The sequence below is a fragment of the Anas acuta genome, chromosome 19 (genome assembly GCF_963932015.1).
Source record: "Anas acuta chromosome 19, bAnaAcu1.1, whole genome shotgun sequence".
In the NCBI taxonomy this organism is placed as follows: Eukaryota; Metazoa; Chordata; class Aves; order Anseriformes; family Anatidae; genus Anas; species Anas acuta.
The window spans coordinates 6358796-6379142 of record NC_088997.1 but is presented as its reverse complement, the minus strand read 5'-3'; the positions used below and the strand labels follow the sequence as shown (position 1 = coordinate 6379142).

The following is a 20347-nucleotide window of genomic DNA, read 5'->3' as shown; positions in this document are numbered from 1 at the left end:
GAAGGGCTGGTGGGCGACAGCAGCACCGGGGCATTTCCACGTTTCCACATTTATCCCCCCCGACTTCTCCCCCCCACCCAGTCCCATTTGTGGGGACAAACATCTCCCTGGGGACGCAGCTGCTTTCCAGCCGCGCTGCACGGCGAGAGTTCATCAAGCAATTAACATCCTTTGCAATAAAAGCACTTTGCTTCTCCTGCCGCTTCTCCTATTAAGTCCTCTCCCTCCCCTGCAAGGAGCATTTTGACTTTGGAGAAGTGGCCTCTTCGGGAGGGCTCTGATGGGGGGATGGAGGCTGCAGTGGAGCTGAGCCTTTCCCAGCCAAATGGAGCCAAAGCTAACCACATCCAGTAAATACACCCCCAAAATCACCAACTAGCAATTGCATTTCTGCCTGTTCTGGTCTCTGAGGCCATGTAGAGGGCAGGATAAGACGGCCAGATCTCACAGGAGGGGTCAGGAGATTCTGTTCTCCTCCTAACCAGCTCCATGGCCCTGGGAAGAGAAAGCAAGCAGGAACAACATCCCAGTCTTTCCCTGTGTCAATAAGTGGAAGGACAGAAGGATGGGAAGGAAAAGAAGAAAGCTTTTGACCGAGACATAGATTTAGGCAGGGGTCCCGCCGGCATCTCCTGGAGGAGCTGAGGGGATGGGGCTGGCGGTGGGGCAGGGCTTCCTCCCCGCTCGCCTTTATTAGCTCCGTAGGATTTAGAGTCCCCGTGCAACCTTCCTCCTCCTCCTTCTCGTGATTAATCTCCGCCTTGCCTCTCGCTTAGTAGGAACATAACTGTAAATGCAATCATACAGTTTATGGGCTGTGTAGATCTGCTGGCATCAGCTAAATCAATAAGGCACTTAGGGCGTCAGTGGCCCTTTTTCCCCTCCTTCCCTTTTGTGTCCTGCACCAGTGCCAGGAGTTGCACGGTCTCTGCAACCATCAGCTCGATCCTCTCGGCTACCAAATTGAGTCCTCACACCTCACAGGTGTCTGGAGGAGGGTGACAGCCCCAAAACACAGATGGGTTAGGGAACTGCTGCCTCCCTACAGCCCAGGGCAGCCCCAAAGTCCCCTGCTTCTGCCCCGATAAAGCCCCACGTGCTGTGCCTGGGCACTGGCACCTTTTCCCTTTCAATTCCCCCCAACTCTTGGCCAAAACCCTGCATCCCCAGACAAGGCACATGAATAAGACACAGAAACCTTTCCGAGCCCTCGCTCAGCCTTGCAGAGCCCCGCTCGGTCCCCGTGCCCCTGTCCCTGTAGCTCGGTGACACACGACAGCCAGCGCCGTGGGGTCGTGGCAGGGCTGAGCACAACAAGCTGCTCCTGCTGAGCCCAGGGTGTGCGTGGCAGCAGCTCCATGGCTCGCACACAGGCTGGGTTTTCCCCCTCCTGCAACACCTGGCAATTTCCAATGTTAGAAAAAAAAAAATAATTAAAAAAAAAAGGCTGTTTTGCACCACCAGAGCAGCACAGGGACAGTAGTGACTCTGATCCTTCAACAAACTGGCCCAGGACCGAAGCCACGTGTTGCTGCAGACATCCTGCAGCAGCACCGCAGGGCTGAGCCGTGCCCCACGTGTGCCCCGTGTCCCTCGGCACCCGACCCCAGCCATTTCAGGCTGACCCATTGCCCCCAGTGCTGCACACCGTGCCGCCCGACACTGGGCTCGCTTCTCCTGCCCGCACCAAGGAGCCCATTGCATTTGGGTTATGTGTGCTTCGGGGGCACTGTTTTGCTCCTCTGAGAGGTTTCCTGGAAATTCACTCCGTGCCCTGCGGCGAGGTTAAAATCATTTTAATGCCCCTGTAGCTCACCGTGCTCTGTGCCGGGCTGTACGGCTGTGCCAAGGGGGTGGCGAATGCAAGCTCCCTGCTGTTGGCAGCCACCCCGGGCTGGGCTGGGGACGGTGCCACCCCTGGGCTTGGCAGCATCCTGCAGGAGAGGAGTGGGAGATGCGGGAGATGCTGTGCTCCTCTGCGCTATGTGTAGCCGAGTTATTAAAAATAAATGCCAAGGAGGCAAGGCGTCGTGCTGTAGGGATGGCTCTTTGCTGTGTGAGGGCACACGCTGCCCTCAGAATCCTTTAAAGAAATAGAGACAAGAAGAACACATTTTCCCTATCACATTTAGGAGAGCTTTGTACATGGGGTCTGCTGGGGGCTGGCGGCATCGAGGATCCCCAGCAGAGCCTCCAGCAGGACTATATGCGCTACTACTGGGTATATATATACCATATCAGATATTTTTATAAAAGACCAGGGGGTCACGGCAGAGGCAATCTGGCCCGGGAACTGGGCACAGGAGGCAATGTGATTATTTCGTGGGGCGCTGCAGCGGTTCGAGATGATGCCAGGCTGAGCGAGAGCTGCGCGAGCCATTTCTGTCGCAGTTTTTAGCACTGACTCAAATATTTTGACTCGGGGAAGAGCTTTTACGGTTTTCTTTGCCTGTTAATGTGTTTTGAATTCTTTTTTTTTTTTTTTTCTTTATCCCCTCCGTAGAAAGTGGAAACATTTTGTAAAAGGCTTTCTTTGTTAAAATCTCCAATTTTTGAGAGGGAATTCATGGGGCATCTCCCCATCAAGGGACCCAGCAGCAGCCTCTGGCCAGGGCTGAGTCCATCCATGGTCACCGTATGAAGCAGGCACACAGAGCAAGGAGGTTCCAAATCCTAAAATACATTTTGGGAATAAAATAATACCCAGGTAGGGGTTATTTTGGGATTTGCATCTACAGATGCCTGCCTATCTTGGCTGCTGGAGAGCCAGCATTAAGCAGAGGTTTAACGGCAAAGTCCTGCTCAGTGCTTGCTCAGTTTCCTTCTGGGAAGGGATATTGGGTGGTTTTGGGGTGATGGCTGGGGGACAGTGACCGGGAGAGGGAAGGAGATGGACCCAAAACATCACAGGGCCCCTGGCTGCAGAACCCTCCCCGCGGAGCCAGCTCCAATGAGCTCATTCCCTACGCAGTTTTTGCTTGGCAGAAGTGTTCAGAGGATGGCTGCAAATTAAAAACAAACAGAGGAGAGCCAAGAATCATTTTTTTAGAGAACATTTTGCAGGTTTTGTTTAGGGTCTGGTTTTTAGCCTGGCACTTGTTGATTGTATTTGCACTGGAAATAAGATAAATGTGACACCTGCTCCATTTAATCTTTCTCTCCCTTCTCCTTCCCCCCCGCTCCCCTTCTTTTAAGACTTTGCCAAAAGAGATTGAGGAAGGGAGAGAGATGCTAGATCGTCTGCCTGATTAATGATGCTCTGAGGGGGGGAAGAAATCATTTAGCCACAATATAGAGCGCCTTGGATTGAAACGAACTTTAAATTCCATGTTGGAGCCAGGAGCAAAAACTGGAATAACAAACTATCTACAGCTCGTGTCCGTGGAGTTTATCACCACTGGCCCAGGGGGCTTTGTATTGTTATTAAAGCAGGCAATCGAATGAATAAATACGCAAACGAGCTTTCAAATACAAAAGCAAACAGGGAGATGATGGAGAGCTGCTAATGAAGGGAGGATTCGGGGAGTGGAGGAACCCAGAGGATGGATTCAGCGTCGGCACATGGCATGGTGTGACACGAGGACACCTCGGTCACTTTTGCCCTGTGCTGATTTTTAGTGTGGAGCAGAGTGATGCTTTCGAACCGAATGGCTCTTGCAGGATCAGAGGGGAGGGCAGCGTGCCCTCCTTCTCTCTTTTTGTTTCCCTTCTTTTTTTTCCCCCTTTTTTTTGTGCTTTATCTGACACTCCCCTTCCCCACCAGCGCTCCCCAGGGGAGCCTTTACGCAACCCCACATGCAACTGGACTCTGTGTCTTCGCTCTTTCTGAACAACCCTAAACGTAACCCTAACCAGTTATGTCAGAAAGGGGCTCCGTACGAGTTTTCTGGGGTATTTAAAACCTATTTAAAACTTGTCTCAGTGTTTCGGTTAGGGTTATGTTTAGGGTTGTTCGGAAAGACCATAGACACAGAGTCCGAGTTCATATGGGGCCCTGTAAAGGCTCCCCTGGGGAGTTCAGGTGTACCCAAAGGCTTCCGATGGGGGCTTTTTTTGATGGGAGAAAGGGGCTTTGTACGCGTTTTCTGGGGTCTTATTTTAAATTTTCTCGGTGTTCGGGTAGGGATATGTTTAGGGTCATTTGGAAAGAGTGAACACAGAGTCCAGTTGCATGTGGGGCTGCGTAAAGGCTCCCCTGGGGAGTTCAGGTGTACCCAAAGGCTGTGTATCCACACAGGGTTATCCATATGCGTGTACAAAAGCGTAAAGCCTCCCCTGGGGAGTAAAGGTTCGGGTCCTATTTTAAATTCATCTCCGTATGCGTCTCAGTTGTACCCTGGCACCGCCACCCCGCAGCCAAACCCTAAGGGGTGCAGTGCAAACCAAGGCACCTTCTCCCCCTGACAGACCAGCCAGGGGCACCGCTGATGTATTTATCATGTTCCTCCATTAGCTCCTTCCACGAGGGCAGGGTATTACAACCGGTAATACAAAACCCTTGCAGGAGATTTATTTTTCCTCGCTTTTTCTCGTTGTCTTTTACCGTCCGAGGAAGCAAACCAGTAATTTGCACTTTCCTCCAAATAATCTGTAAAGGATGAGTGAAGAAAATATTGTCACAATTGTGTTAATTCTGTCAAGAGCGTACTAATGAGCTATTTCCCTGTTCAGTGAATTGCATTCTCGTTTCCTCCCGCCCTCCTCCTCCTGACACCCCCAGCGCCGTGACATCAAGGACTCGGCGCGTGTACGAATGTGGGAAAGCAAAAGCAGAGAAGAGAATGGCGTGTTCAGAATGAGCTGTTTGCTTTCCTCTGATTGTTGCTATTAATAAAACATTACATTAAATCAGTGCTGGAAGAATATAATTGGGATCATCCATCACATTTCGAGAGGAGAAGGGCTCCCGTTCGGCAGCCAGATGCAGCGGCCGCCACCGTGGGACCACGTGCGGGGCTTTCCCTGGCAGCACTGATGCTCTGCCCATGGGCCATACCAGTTTTATCCGTTTTCCAAATTTTATTTTGCCATAGCAGAGAGAGGAGCAAGGGGCAGAAAGGGGGGACCCCGGGGCTGGACCAGAAACCGCGATGTGGGGCGTGGGGGTGAGGGCAGCCCCGCTGCATCCCCGCTGGCACGGGGACGAAGGCTTCCCCAGCACCCGGGGAACCCCCAAGCACCCCATTGCAGAGCAGGCATCACTTCACCCTTTAAACGAAGGATCCTGCTCGCACAGCACAAACTGGAGACTTTTCCCAAGCCCGTTAATTAGTGTTGGGCTAATGCACCTCTTCCCCAGCAGCACCGCAGGCGAAGTGGCCGACAGCCCCTCCGCGTGCCCCCAGCCGAGCGCAGCGATGCGGAGCCTGGAATCGTGCACGTTCTGCTTCCCTGCCACAGGGCCCCCCCAGGACCCCCAAGACCCCCAGGACCCCCGCTCCTGGGCTGCCCCGGGGAGCTGTGCTGAGGGCTGTGGGGGTCCTGGCTCACCCAGCGCTGCCTCACCGCTCCGGTAAAGCCCGATCTGCGGCAAATTTCCAGGTGGTGGTTTCGTTTAGTCCCATTTCTGGGAGATTTAATAAGGCTTTTCATAGTTTCTTCTGGTTGAGGGTATTTGGCACTTCAGCTTGCTCGGCTCTCGATGTCTTTGATCAATCAGACGGGTCAGATCCCTTTGGTCTGCCACTTCACAGCGTTTCTCCAGGTTCATTTCTGCAGCTCTGTTCTGAGCCCTCGGTGTCTTCCCCCAGACCTCTCAGACGGGCTGGACGTAATGATGCCCTGGCAGCCTCAGCAAGACAATTCAATAGAAATGGTTTTTTTTTATTTAAAAAGCAAAGCAGCCGCTGGATCATTTCGGGTTCCCCGTGTCCGTGCTTTATTTTTCCATTCCTTGTGATGCTGGGAACAGCAAACAAATGATGCCGTGTGCGTACATCAGGCACTAATGATTCTGCAATAAAGGCAGGACGGTAACTGGGAAGACAGGGCTGAAGAAAAATAAGGTGGGTGCACGTGGTAAAATATTTTAAAAACACATCCCTCATTTCGGAGTATCGAGACATGATCACAGCTAAAAATATGGCCATCCATCAAAGTGCTGTCACACGGAGAGTTTGGGACTCGTTTTAGACAATGAAGAACTAAAAGAAACGCCGACGTCCTTCCAATATTAATACATAACTAAGCAATCTAAGCGGAGGATATTACATTAATGGCATAAATGGATCATAATAAAAGACCATTCTGACATGTCAATACTTTTACTCAGCTGTATTAGAGGAATCAGAAATGGAAAAGGCCTTTTGATACGGGCTGGCGTCTGCATTCCTAATGCAGCACCCGGCCGGGGGAGCGGAGCCGTCGGGCAGAGCGTGGGGCTGGGGCAGCTTCCCTTCTACCTGAGCTTTGCCTCAGTTTCCCTCCCCGATCCCCTCCTTCCCCACCCTCTTGCAGCACCCCGGGGGACGCAGCCTTGCTCAGGGACTGGTCCCATCCTGCTCAGGTTTTGGGAGCCAGCCCTTGGCCAGCGCCGCCCTGACAGCTGCTCGCCGAATGCTGCACGTCACCCGCTTCTCTGCCCTGACTAATTGGTTATCCGAGCACCCAAGATTAATTACTGGCACTTCAATTCCTCGGCGAGCACTTAGCCACTGCCACGCTGCGCTCTGCAGCGAGAGCAGCGGGCGGTTCTCCTGCCAGCCCCAGCTCCCCAGGCAGCAACAGCCCCCAGCAGCCCCCAGCAGCCCCCAGCAGCACCCAGTAGCACCCAGCAGCCCCCAGTACCACCCAGCAGCTCCCAGTAGCACCCAGTAGCACCCAGTAGCACCCAGCAGCTCCCTGCCTCTCCTTGCTGCCTGCTCCCACCCCTGCAGCCACCCAGGAAGGAAATCAGCTGTTTGGAACAGAAAGCACTTCCCCATTTCACTGTAGCACAACTTTGGCGTTATGATGACGATGATTATTGCTATTATTGCTGTTATTGGTGTTATTATTGCCCACTCCACAATCAGTTTGCATTGTTTCTGGAAAGCCTGCCTGAGTTTCGCAGCGTGGGGCGAGGAAGACCTGCGTTATTTGCAGGGCTGGAAGGTTTCCAGCAATGCTGCTTGCTTTTGTTCGGTTTTGGGCACAAAAAGCGACGGGAACTTTCTTGAGGAACTGGAAATTTGGAAGTTTGGGAAATGGGAGCCAAGGGGAAATAAGGAGATGTGGCGTGGAGCCGATCTGCTTGCTTCGAATGTGCAGATCGCTTTGCGAAATGGATCTGACCCTGAGCGGTGTTTTGGGTCTCCTGGGAAGAGAGAAAGACAATTTTGCTTTGAGCTGAATGGGACTGAAGGGCTTTTCCTTTTTCCTTTAATTAAAAGGGACTCCCATTTAAAATAAAATAAAGCCAAATAGAGAAGCCATAGAAAAGCCTCCTATGGAGAGGGGAAAAAAAATAATAGGAGAATCTATTACAAAAAATTGGAAGCAGACAGACTGCACTCATCTGGGGGAACGTTTTCACTTAGAGCATTGGGGTTTTCCCTTTCTCCAGCCAGGCTTGGCAGGCAGAGGGGAAGCGCAAATACCCGGGGGTGTTTTCTGGGATGGGTGAGGGTCCCAGGAGCCCGGGGAGGGGACGTGGGTGTGGGGACACGACCGGGGTTGGCTCACAGACAAACGCTGCCCTTTTTCTCCCCAGGGAGCGCAGGGGTGGAGGCTGAGCATCACCCCGCACGCTCAGCACCCCGTCCTGTGGTCCTGTGTCCTGTGGCAGACCCATGGGCATGGGGATGGAGCTGGTTCTTCCCTCCCAAGTCATCAAACCAGGGGAAACGAGACCAAACGACAGACAAAAGGGGCAGTTAAACAATCTGCTTCAGCCTCGCCTCGCAGCACTCCCAGGGGGGTTCTCAGCAGTGATGGCTTTCCCCTGCGGGGAAGATTGGGTTTCTGAAGAAACACCGGAAGGTATTTCAAGGCAATAAATAGTGGTTGAGGGGGGAGAAAATTCATGGAGAGAGGATTGCTGTCTCCCTCCCCGTTCAAGCCCTGGCCGCCGGCTGTGTGGGTCCTGCTCGGGTGTCCTGAGATGCCCACACGGGCTGGGGAACCCCCGTGATCCTGCCCAGGGATACAGGGCTGGGAGCATGTCCTGTGGGACTGGGAGGTGATGGGATTGGGTTCTCCTTCGTGTTCTCTTCTGAAGCAATCCCACTCAGAGATGAAGCTTTTTCCAGCATCTGGAAGTGCCTGGCCCAAAGTCCTCTCCTGCCACAGCCCCTGTGGTCCCCTCCTCTGACCCTGCTGGGGATGAGACAGCAGAGACAGCGCCTGAGGTTGAGCCTTGACTGCCCCTGACACATCCAATGTCATTTTCCTTCTCCAAGACCCGTCAATGCTGGCCATAAAAGAGCTGCTCAAAGCACTGAGGAGCTCGTCCTACAGTGCTGCAAGCAAGGAGGGGCAAGGGAAGACGCTTCCACCAAGATTAAGGAGAGAGGATGCCAAGAAGATGCTTCCACCATGCTTAAGGATGCCAAGAGGAGGGGCAGAAGAGGGCTGCAGGAATCCCTCTGACCCGACACAACCCCAATCTTCTGCAGCCATTTCCCCCAAGGCCAGGAGGAGAAAACCCCTCCTGGGGGCTTTCGAACAAACCTGGAGGGAAGGACTCATTAAAAACCCGGAGCTAAACAGAAAATGAGAAAAAACGCAGCGCAGGAGGCATCAGGCTCATCTCAACGTTAGGTGCCGGACAGAGGCAATGCCGCAGATCTCTTCTCGCCATGCTTCAGTAAGGTGTCTGATACGGTGCCTTGTGGGAAGTCATTAATGAAGACAGGGATTAATGGGAGAGGGGAGACTGCGCAAGGAGCTCGCTAAAGAGGAGCTGACAGCTCCGTGCGCCCGGCGCGGCGGTGTCTGGCTCACAGAAGATGGGTCCCGAGGACAACTGAGTAATTTGGCTCCTGACCTCAGCACAAATATTAGGGATGCATCAGCAGCAGTGCAGGGAAGAGCCATCAGCGCACGGAAAGGAGGAGTAATGCCTCTGATTGAACCACTGGTGGGATTTAGCTGCCATCCTCCACGCCTTTGGTCTCCTCCCGAAGGCAATTTGAGACAGGGAGAGGGCAGAGAGGACTCTGCTGCTGCCGGAGGGAGCGAGCACCCACCTGGTGGGAGGAGGCAGAGAGTGGCTTCCTTGGCCTGTAAAAAGGAGGTTAAGGATGTGTCAGGGAAGGAGAAGAGCACTTTAGGTTAAAGGACTCTCTTTGCAGAGGAAAACCGAGGGGAAACTGGGCAGTAATACACTTGAGCTCAAAGTCGGGAGAAGTTTAGGAATTAGAAAAGCGACCTACACAGCGCTAAGACGGGGCCGGTGCATGAATGTCAGAGATGGTGGCACGACCTCGTTGCCTTCAATAGCAGGCAGCCGGACTGATCCAGGACCTCCTTTCCCATCCTGTGGCCGACCCCCTTCACCACCCCGTGCCTCCCTGGGCAGCCTCGCAGGCTGGTTTTGCTGCATGATGCTCCAGCAACAGCTCTCCGGCCACCTCTGCTCTCCAGCGTGACCCTCTCCATGGGGCACCTGGCTCCGAGCAGCCGAGTGACACCTTCCAGCCATGTAGGAGAAGGCACATCCTTCCAGTTTTCTCCCAGCCAGAGTCCACGGCGGGGTCCGTCTGCCTTGCAGCAGCCTCCTCGCGTGTGCCAGGCCCGCATGAATAAAACATCTTCCCAGGAACCTCAATTTTCCACTGGCTGAGCCTTGTCTCCGCTAGCTGTCACCGCCCTGCCTCTCGCACGCTCCGCAGCCTCCACCAGAAAAGGCAGGGACGTTAAGCGGGTCGAGGCTGAGAACACCATTAAGGAGAGGAAACAAAGCAAGGAGAGAGAAAGCTCGCGTCTCCAACCCCAACTTTCTCCTCTTTTTATTCGGTTTTCTCTTCCTGCTGAGGAATTTACACTCGGGCTCCCGTGGTTTGCCTTCTTCTTAGGAAAAATAAGCCTAGTGTGTCCCGATGGCTTCTTGGTGCTGTGCAAAACATAAATAAGGAAAGCTTTTGATGTCAGGGAAGGGTTGGGGAGCTCAGCAGCCCTGCTTGCACAGCTTTGAAGTGAGGCGAGGCTTTTGTCAAGGGGGTGGGCAGGAGATGCTGCCGAGGAGGATTGGGGTGGGAAGGAGTCTCGGCACCACACCTTGCCCCTGTGGGAGGCTGTCAGGGACTGGGCAGGGAGCTGGGGATTGTCCTGGGAATGGGATCGTATGGGATCATGCCTCTGCCCCGGTCCTTCATCCCCAGAACAGAGCTGTGATCACTCGAGCTGCTTCCCAGACCCTTACGGGGACAGGTCCTGTTTAAAGAGGCTGAAGCGAGCTTCAGGCACGTATGGAGCACATGGATGCAGAAAGGTTCACTTATGGCTGTGGTTCACATCAGGGCTGCAACTGGAGACCCCACGGCAAGAAACAGGAGAGACAGAAGCAGCAGAAGGGCAGGGAAATGCACTCAGCCCCCAGCCACCCCCCAGCCTGACTCTGGCTCTCCCGCTTGGCTTTGGGTCCCCAATCTCATGCCATGGAGTGAAATCCCCATCCAGTTTCCATTCTGCTGGGAGTGCTGCCCCTCTCCAGGCCAGCTGGGGCTGACCAGCTTGTGGGACCTCCCTTAGGTCCCCTCACCACTGATAATGGGGACATCAAACCTACAGCAGCTGTGGGCACCACGTGCAAGGGGAGGTAAAGCGATCTGCACCCAAACCATCCCTGTCCCCCAAATGCTGTGAGCCACTGCTGGGGTCAGGCTGCTCTGGTGGCTCATCCCATCACCCCTTGGAAAACCCCAACCTCAAATGATGAGGACGGGCTGCAAAAGCCATGTGCAGACAGACAAGCAGCCGCAATGCGATGGGAGCAGAGCACAGAGGTGCACGTGGCAGCAGCTGCTGCTGGCTCGGCCTCGCACTGTTAGCATGGCAGCACTCGTTATCGTGTTTTTTTTTTCATCTGACACCCCGCCGTGTCACTCCAGCACGTCAGCTGCCAACAGGGAGGTGGCCCAGAACCGAGCCATTTCCATCTGCACGTCGCTGGGGGCCCTGAATCACACCCAGCCCAGAACCCAAAAACGAGCCGGGGCTGGGGAGTTTTTCCTTTCCGTGCCTCTGCCAGATCTGTGCTGCCTCTACCCACAGCTACATCCCGCAGGAAAACCCGTGCCCATTCCCTTCCCTCGTCTTCACTCGTGGAACATCTCCCCAGAAACATCCCCAGCACTCGGCGTTCCCGGGAAGGTCCCGCTCCTCCTCAAGCAGCGCAGAGCCAATTCACGTGGCGCTGTTGTTTTTAGCCCAGCGGTTTGGGATTGATCACTAAAGAGCTTTTTTTCTTTCTTTCTTTTTTTTTGGTTCGGTTCCAGGTTGCTGCCTGCCATCCTCCTCCATTTGCTGTAGCTTTTGTAACCTTGACGTGTGAGGAGATAAAAAGCGCTCCCCGCTCTCGTGCTGGAGCCAGGATGCTTTCCCTGCTGTCCCAAAACGGGGCTGGGCATGAAGCATTTCCATGGATGCCACTCTGCACAACCAGGGCTGCACGGCCCTGTAAAACACTTCCCTTGGTGTGAGAGAAGTTTCATTTCCCTGCTGAGTGGGTGGACTTTTTTTTTTCTCTCTCCCAGAATAATCTGGAAGGACATCTCAAAAATTCCAGCTCGTTTCCAAGTTTTGCAATAAAACGTTTGGACTTGGTGGGATTTTTTTTTTTTTTCCAAAAAGGGCTTTTCATTCAGCAAAACCTGGTGAATTTCTGAAAAATTTGAGTACATAAAAATTGGAAATAAGCCTGCATCCAGCAATGCTCCTGATGGTGGGGAAAGGGTGCAGGGGAAAGGAGCAGTGGCCAGGCCCTGGGGTGGAGAAACTGCCCCGCTAAAGATGCTGCTGGGCAAAAAATCTCAGCCCCTGTGTTCAGCTACTAATGAAACCATCCCTCAGCCCCAAAGCAGAAAGGATTTCATTTCGTTGGCAGGTCTCCGAGCACTGTGTGTTAGCCTTCACATGAACTGTGTCAATGTTCTCAGCCCTTCTCATGGTTGTTAAGCTTTGCTTTCGGTAGCAGCACCAAAATTCCCCTCCGTTTGGCAGCAGCGTGTTTTGGAGAGGACAGGCGCCGACAACAATGTGTGCTGCTCACACGTGTGGGGTGGAGAATCCCCAGGTGAGGGAGGACAGAGACATTGAGGCATTGAGCAGAACCCTGAAAACTGAAAGCAGCGTTTTGAGGGTGTATTTGTGCCATGGGATAACCCACAGACCGCTGAGGGGCTGGGTTGGCTGCAGCTCACCCCCCAGACTTTTCCTTCCACACAAACCATTCCGACACTTGATTCCTTTCTCCTCTGTTTTTATTTATTGCTGGGCTGGGTTCTGTGGTGTTGTGTGTTTGTTCGTTTGTTTGTTTTTTTTGGTTTTGCAATTACTCGTTTATAACATGCATTTAATACGCTGCTAAACTAATGAAAGAAGGCCACGTGTTATGCTTTAACATAAATTAAATGATTAAGGAAATCCTCCCTGCTTTTCTCCTGCCTAGTAGAGATTTTGAGGGCTGTCCCATCCCCACCTGGCCAGCCTTAGGCGATGGGACCAGCACCACTGCAGAGCCGGTGCCACGGAGCAGCTACGGGGTGACCACCACGAGGGGTGCGGTGCCCTGGGCCCTGTGGTGGTCCACGGATGGCGTTTGGGGGATGTCAAAGGAGAGTGCCCCCCCCCCCAGTTGGGGTGGTTAGGGACTTTTTATTGAGTCTGAGGTCTCCTCTTACAGAACGTGGCTGGTTTTGCTTCACAAGGCACCTTTTTCAATGTAAAAGTGCAAGTGGAAGAGCTCACGGCTTCATCCCAACCTAGCGCATCAAGGCGGCTGCAAAATCACCCATGGCTTGGGCTGAGAAATGAATGCCAAGGGGTGAGTTGGGGCAAAATCTGAGCTCACCCAAGGGCAATTGCAAAGCCAGGCTCAGCCCCTGCAGGGGCCGAAAGCCAGAGGGGGGAGGGAGAAGCAGCAGCACCCCCGGCACATGCTGGAGGTGTCCAAGCCGCCAGAGGGATGGACAGCTGCTCGATGCCTTCTCCACGGGCTCGTCATGCAATAAAACCCTGAAGTGATTGTAGATCATAGCAACATTATGCAAACTGCCATTCGCGTGATCATTATGCAAATCGAGATGGATAACCAGCTTTAACCAGACTCAAGTTGCTTTCGAGTGCCTCTTTCTCAGCTGGCTCGTTCATGCACTTCAATCACTTAAAGGAAAAAAAGTAATAATAATACCGAAACTGCTAACTTTCTCTTTCCTCTCTTGGTTAAACGCTTCACTGGGGCAGAGAGGGAGAGGAGGCAGCCCGGGCAGGCACTGCAGTACCCAGGTGGCCTGATGGGGTCACTGGTGGCTTTCACATCCATGTGATGCCATACCATGGCTCAGGAGCATCCCTTCCTGGCTGTGCTGGGAGGAATTTGTGGATCTCCATGGGCACGGGTGGCTGGAGTGCTCTAAAGGCACCTACCAGGGGTGGAAAAAATCCAACGGAGAAGGGGTGCCCAGAGCTCAAAGTCCCTTGCTCAAAACTGGAGGAGCCCAACATATGCTTTGCTCCATCCTTTGTTGGAGACCTTGGAAAGCCTCTGGGCTTTCTGAAAATATGTTGTAAGGTTGTGAGGACAGCTGCGTAGGAAACGATGGGATGTTCAGGTGGTAGCTAAGCTGCTCCCATTGCCTGTCAGGGGCCATGAGCCCACCTTTCTCCTACTGGAAAAGGTATTTAGCAAGGGGGCTCCTACGGTATGAGCCTGGATCCGCTGCCAGCACTGGCTATCTTTTTCTTGCTTGCCCATCTCATATCTGCGCCAGGGATGTTGTCTGGATGTGTGGCTGCTTTCCAGCTCTCCCGGCTCTGTAACGAGAGAGGTGAGCAGCATTAGCCATCAGATGATTCTCGTTTTGCTCTCTGCAAGGAAACCCTCCATCGTGGTCCTTGCAGACCAGGTCTCGTGTGCCCCACCAGCACCGGGGTTGTGCTGGGCTGGCCCAGGAGCACGGGTGGCTTCTTGGTGACCCCAAATACCCGCTGCGATGTGGCCGTGCAAAACCTCTGCTCCTCACCCTCTCCAGCCCCTGTGAGTTCCTAGCCGAGCCACATCACTCAATGTCCCCAGGCAAAATAGATTGGGAAGAGCATAGGGTGACCTAGATAAAGCCGTGGCAGTCTCCTGCTCTGGAGGACGTGGAGATGCCATGCACAAACCTCGTCAGTGCCAGCAGCCTGCCTGACCCACCCCGGGGGGCTCAGCACCTCCCAGCACAGTGACAGTGCCCCCTGCACCCGCTGGCCCTGCTGCAGGGACATGGGGGGAGAAGGGGCTGTCAGGTCCCCCGAGAGCAGGGCTGGGGCTGTACACAGAGGGAATTGGCCTTAGGAGGACCAAGGCAGTGCAGGGATTGCAGTACTTAATGTCTTGCCACGAGAAGAGGTGCTGTTGGGTTACAAATGGGGGCTCAGAGCCCTCCTCGGGCAGCAGAACTGCAGGGGATGGTGGCAGGGCGAGACCTTGGTGATGCTGACCTGCAGGAGCCCAAGGATCCGGCGATTTGGGGTGTGAAAAGCTGGGGAACGGGTGAGAACCTACTTAAACGCCGTCAGGTTTTGCTGGCACACGGGGTAAATTGCTGAACCATCTGTCTGCGAGCTTGAGGGAGATGATTCAGGAGTTGGGGGTAGAAAGAGGGGCGACTTCGGGAACACTTTGTCTCGGAGAACAAATCAGCCCCCGGCAGAACTGAACTAATGGGATGATTTCACAGCACGGAGCTGTGCCCACTGCGGCTGGACCCGCTGACAAACCCCATCCCCGCAGACAGAGGCACGTTAATTGCTGGCTGGGGGAAAAAAATAATGAAAAGGAGAGGCCTGGCTGCCTGAAGTGGGAGCTGCATTTGGCTTACAAGTGCAAGGATGTGCCCAAGGTGACGGGATGAGGCCCTGACCGATGGGTTACGCTGCGGGTGCCGTGGGGCCGGGCTTCTCCAAATCCTCGGGAGAGTGCAGGGAGGAGCAGGGAGGAGAGAGAAAGGAAATAAATGTGTTAGCAAGTGCTAGAGAAGGGATGTGTTACCTAAAAATATAGGTAGCAGTTGGAAGAAATCAAAGAAACTAATGGACTATGAATGACCAGAAGGGTCAAAGACAATAAGAAAGCACTTAAACACACTGTGGGATTTATTCCTGTGTCAAAAAATGTCTTTGTTGTTGGAGACAGATGGTGAAATTGTAAATAGCAGAGCAGGAAAGGTAGAAAATCTCCACAGCTATTCCAAATGCAGGAGAAACGAGGCGGGAGGATGGATTTACCACAGCTGAGCTGTGGCTGGTGTATAAAGCTCGATGATTGCAAGGCAGGAGGATGGTGGCCCTGGGGAAGGCTGTGGTGTGCTGAGCCCTGTACTATTGGGATATTTTGGGAGGACATTGGGTCACCCCAGGGTGAAATCATGGGGAAATTCGTTATCGGTGCAGGGTGCTGGGAATCCCTTCACAAATCGGCATGGTGAAGAGAAAGGTGAAGCAGAAGTGGGGGCTTTATGGCAGGTCTTAGGCCAGCAGGCAGCTCCGTGGCCAGGATGGGGGACATCTGGGTGAATTAGGGTGGATTAGGACTGTGTGAATTAGGATGAATTAGGACTATGTGAATTCGGGCTTCTTCAAGGCCTTCAGCTCAGTTTTATATGGCCTCTCGTTTCCTTCAGGTGCCTCGTGGAGCATTCAGCGCGCCCTTTGCCGTGCAGGCTTTCAGAATGCAGTCACGGAGGGATCGATAGATGTTTCTGCTTTCAGCAGGGTCTCCCATGGATCCTCCTCCTGGTTCAATGCCACTTAATCCCTTGATGAGATGTCGTCGCTGTGGTGGCTATCGGCTCGTTACCCGGCCTGGTGGCAGGCCTGCGGCCTTGTCCCAGCCAACACAGGGGTGAGGCCTGAGGGGTGCAAACAAGGACGGAGAGGGTGGGAGGCCTCTCCTCTACACCTGGGGGGTCTCGGGGTCTGCCTGCCTTTGGGAGAGGGGGGGTGACCCAGAGGGACAGCCCCAACACCTGGCTTTGGGGATTGTATTCCTATGGGAGGAGACCGAAAGTTGAATCAAGTTGCGCCCCTTCCTTCAGAGGCCAGGGCTGGCCTCCTGCCACCCCCTCATCGCAGCCCTGCTGCAGTTTGCTTCTTTTTTTAATATTTTTTTTCATAAAAGGATAACGAAAATAACTGAATAACACTCCAAGCCCGCTGCTCCCACACTGGAATTGCAACTGGCCATGAATAATTTATCTTTAAATAATTAATTATTCAGCTCATTTCTTCATTAGCTGAAGAACCTGAACTCAATTAGGTGCTTACCTCCACACACACACACAAAAAAAGAAAAAAAAAAAAACAAACTTTTTTTTGAAGCAAATAAATAAAATATGAGCAGCTCTTCCCCAGAAAAACACCAGTGACCCTTTGCATCGGGCTCCCTGAAGACCTTTCCAAGTGCTGTGTTCCTGTAGTGGTTGAATTGGATCCTGGCCCCTCTGCGCTTAGAGATGGTCCCCAAAAGATGGTTTAAGCCACCTGGGATGGGATGGGATGGCCAGACCTTTGGAAGAGGCAGTGGGGCAGCTGGCATCATGTCCCATCCCACCCGGCCTTCAGAGGGTGGCTTTTGGGGAGGAGCCACTGTGAGGTGGCGACTGTTGTAGTTTCCTCTCTTTTGGGTTGTTTTTCCTTGGAAGAAGCATTTTCCCATCTTGGTGTTCTGTGGGGAGAGAACCAGTGATTGACTCCATAGCGATGGTTTTGCAAAAGCTGTTTTATTATGCATTTGGATTTTTTTAAAGAGGAAAAAGATCCAAAATCGATACTGAATGTTTTCAACAGGGGAAACCTTCCCTTCTGAAACATTTGCATGACTTTTCTGCCTAAGCATGAAACACTGAAATGGTTGAATTTCCATGAAGAGCGGTGTTCTGCTGGCTGTCCATCACTGCCCAGGCTCTGTTGGAGCCAGTGGAGCAGCCCAAAGGGACCACAGCTGCTTTGCTCTATGCGTCTCCGGCACCGGTGTCTGCTCGCTGGGATGAGTTCATCAGTAACGTTGCGCCTGGAGAGCAGTGTCGTGCCGTGACGCATCACGGCGCTGGCCAGCGTGCGCTCAGGTTGAGTCATTTGGGGAAAAAATGATGGTAATAATCAGCTGTTCACAGGTCATGGTTTCCTCGGTGTCTGAGCAGTTCATCTGTCTGCTGCGGGCTGGCTCTCCTGGATGGATTACAGATGAGCAGAGGTTCTCTGCTCCTCTCTGGTGCTCCGCATTTATGTGGCCATCTCAATCCCATCTATTTATGCTTTCATTTCAAGGGGCAATAACCTCTCTGCTGAACAATAGCACGCCGAAAGTTCCTGCTAGTATTTTATAATTCCCAGCACCTTCAGCTGCGTCGTCTTTGGCCTCGTTCTTACTCTTCTCCATTCAACGTCAGCCCAGGCTTCGGGGTCAATCCTTTTTTCCCCTTGTTCCGGCGTCTCTCAGCCGGGGGAGCCTGTCCCGGGGTTGTGCAATTCATCCTGATTGCTTTCTCTGAATAAGTCCCTCTGTAATTCACTGCAGTTAGAGCGTGCTGTTTGCCTGTTCTGCCTCGGTCCTTCTTCCACTTGCTTCAGAGGCCTCTGCTCCAGGAGTTTCTGCACCAAACCCACGGTCTGCTCTCACCTGGCACTGTGTGAGGTTGGTTGTGCCATGCTTGGTGAGGAAAAATCATGAGATTTGTCTGGGATGCTCTCTGGGAAGGGACAGTCCCTGCTTGCGCATCTGTGGGAGCATCCAGGGCGATGCTGGCCATCCTGCAAGGGCAGGCAGAGCTGCAGGGTGATGACAGGGGGAAAGGTGGAGGTGGGACAAGCTGCCCACCACTGATTCCTCCTCTTCCCACCGAGTTTGGAAGCGCTCGAAGGCCTTTGGCGATAGCAACCAACTCGCTGCTTGTTCGGGTGATTTCTTTAGGCGTGCCCTGCCTCCCAAATCAGGAGGAAGCCTCTTATTTTCCTCTGCTGCGGGATGTTTATAGACTCCCTGCTGCCATCAGGATTTTAGTCCACTCCAGGGTTTCAGAAACTTGCTGACACAGGGCTTTGGCTGTGCTGGCACGTTTATTGCCATATCAAACCCTCCCGTGCCTGGTCTCACCAGCGTTTATCCGTGCTTTTCGTCCCCACTGCTCGTGATGACAGCGTCTCATTTTCTTTCCGTATTCTGTTCTGAGATGTTTTTGCTTGAGCCCACTTTGTCAGCTCTGCATTTCTTTGAGTTTCTGCTGACCCTAGTAAGAGTTATGCATGCTTTATCACATCCCTTTTTATTTATCTGCATTCTTTTGCTTTGTACCGGAGCCAGAAGGGCCTCGGAGTTGACGTTGCTGAGTTCCCCAGCTGCATGCACTGTACACCCTGTGCCTTTGTGCATGTTCATGCAAAATTACTTTCTGTCCTACTTGGGGCAACATCCCCGGCTGTCATCGAACTCCGCGTGATGCGATCCGCGCCCGTTCAAAGCCTCTGCTAGGGGCTGCAGGTGGCTTTCCGTGTGTGCGTCTCTATCTGCTAGCCATATCTTTGTTTTTATCACCCACACTGGCAGGCTGTAATGACTGCTTTTATCTCTCCTCTTGGCAATCTCAGATGGTCTGGTTCCTCAGACTGCTTTTTGCAAATGCTAACTTCTACCTTAGCGGTTCTCCTTTTTGCGGTTCATCTGGTCGAGATTAGACTGGGTGCTGAAAGATGTGCATCTTGCAGGGACTTTCATTACCAGCTTGATGGAGTTGCTCACTGCTCGCTTAATCCAGAGCCTTGTGACTCCTCACTGAAAACTTTCCTGTGCCGGGTGGACACGTGGGCTGGAGGCAGGAGGGCTGGACGTTTGGGGTCGGGGGGGAGGTGGCAGAGAACAGTCTCTGTGGTTTTCCTGTAATTTCTCGGTCCACACAGCCCAAGGTATGTGGGGAACAAAAACCAAGGTCTCTGTAAGTGTGAATTTGTGGGTGCTAGGTTGCGCTGGGTCACACAAGCAGCACTCGTGCTCATGCACCCACTGCATCCAGTTCCAAGCAGCTTTTTTAGGTCCAAGTCCATGGAGGTTCCCCTCTCCTCACACTCTGTGCTCAGCATGGGATTTGGGGTTGCTCCATGGCTCCCCACCACCAGGACTGGCAGTGCACGTGGAGTGCTGGGGTTGATGAAAGACGCTTTTGCTCAGCGAGGATTTCCAAGCATGCCGTGTCTCTGGCCATTCAGGATGCAGGCAGAGCCTGGAGCATCAGCAGAGTCATTTTAGGGGGGTGCTGAAATTACGACCTGGCTGTGCATCGATACAAACCCCTCCTCATAGAGCACAGGAGCTGCTCCCAGGACCACGAAGGGATGCTCCCAGGTGGTTGGGGCATCCCTGGGGAGATGCCACCACGGCTGCCCCTTACACCACCCCTTCCCGAGGACCAGGATGCCCTCCCACCCTCCCCACTGCATCCCCATCCCAGGGGCGCATTGCTGTGAACACCGAGCCCCCTGTGAGGATGCTGTACCTGGGGTCAGCGGCGTGGTCCAGCTGGGGGGGTTGTTGCCAAGCAACCCGTCTCCCCCCGCCGGGTTTCCATGGTGATGGCGATGCTGCCGAGGCGGGCTGGGAGCCAGGCAGATGCTGAATTTCACAAAGCTGCACCCCTGCCCCAAAGCTCGGCGCGAGCCTGCAGGCACGGGGCTGCGAGCGGCGCAGGAGCTCCTGCAGCCAAAAGCGGGGCAGGAGCTGGGTGCTCCGTGGGGAGGCAGCGGGTGGGCACACGTGGGTACGTGAGGGGACCTTGGCAGCCTGTCAGACCCGTGGGAGCAGGGCTGAAGAAAGCCAGCTTGAAAGCTCGGAGCTTTGCTGAGTGTTATCGGTGCCTTTGGACGTGGAGCAGGGGTAAGCGAAGGCAAAAGGACAAGCCCACAGGGCAGAGCCGTGCCCGATTTCTGCAGAGCATGGATCCTGCAGGCTCTCCCTGTCTCCTGACACCAGCCCACCTCTCATTCATAATTCCTGGCATCCCCTTGCTCACAACAGGCACTGGTCTCTGCCAAGAAACCTTTCTAGGATGAGCCCACTCGGGGGAGGGACCCCCAAGACTCATCCTCCAGCCTGCACCCTGCTTCTGCTGCTCCCTGGCAGCCTCCACTGCTGGCTAGCACGGGGCATGGAGCAGCATCCAAAGCTGCTCAGCGTTAC

The 20347-nt window shown here is 53.6% G+C and overlaps 1 long non-coding RNA gene across 1 annotated transcript; it reads left to right on the top strand.

The window, feature by feature from the left end:
* Nucleotides 1–15418: 15418 nt before the first annotated feature.
* On the top strand, nt 15419–18146 carry LOC137842235 (uncharacterized). The gene is made up of 3 exons (XR_011088974.1): nt 15419–15484; nt 15804–16024; nt 16969–18146. It is a non-coding gene; the product is annotated as an uncharacterized lncRNA (long non-coding RNA).
* Nucleotides 18147–20347: the final 2201 nt, after the last annotated feature.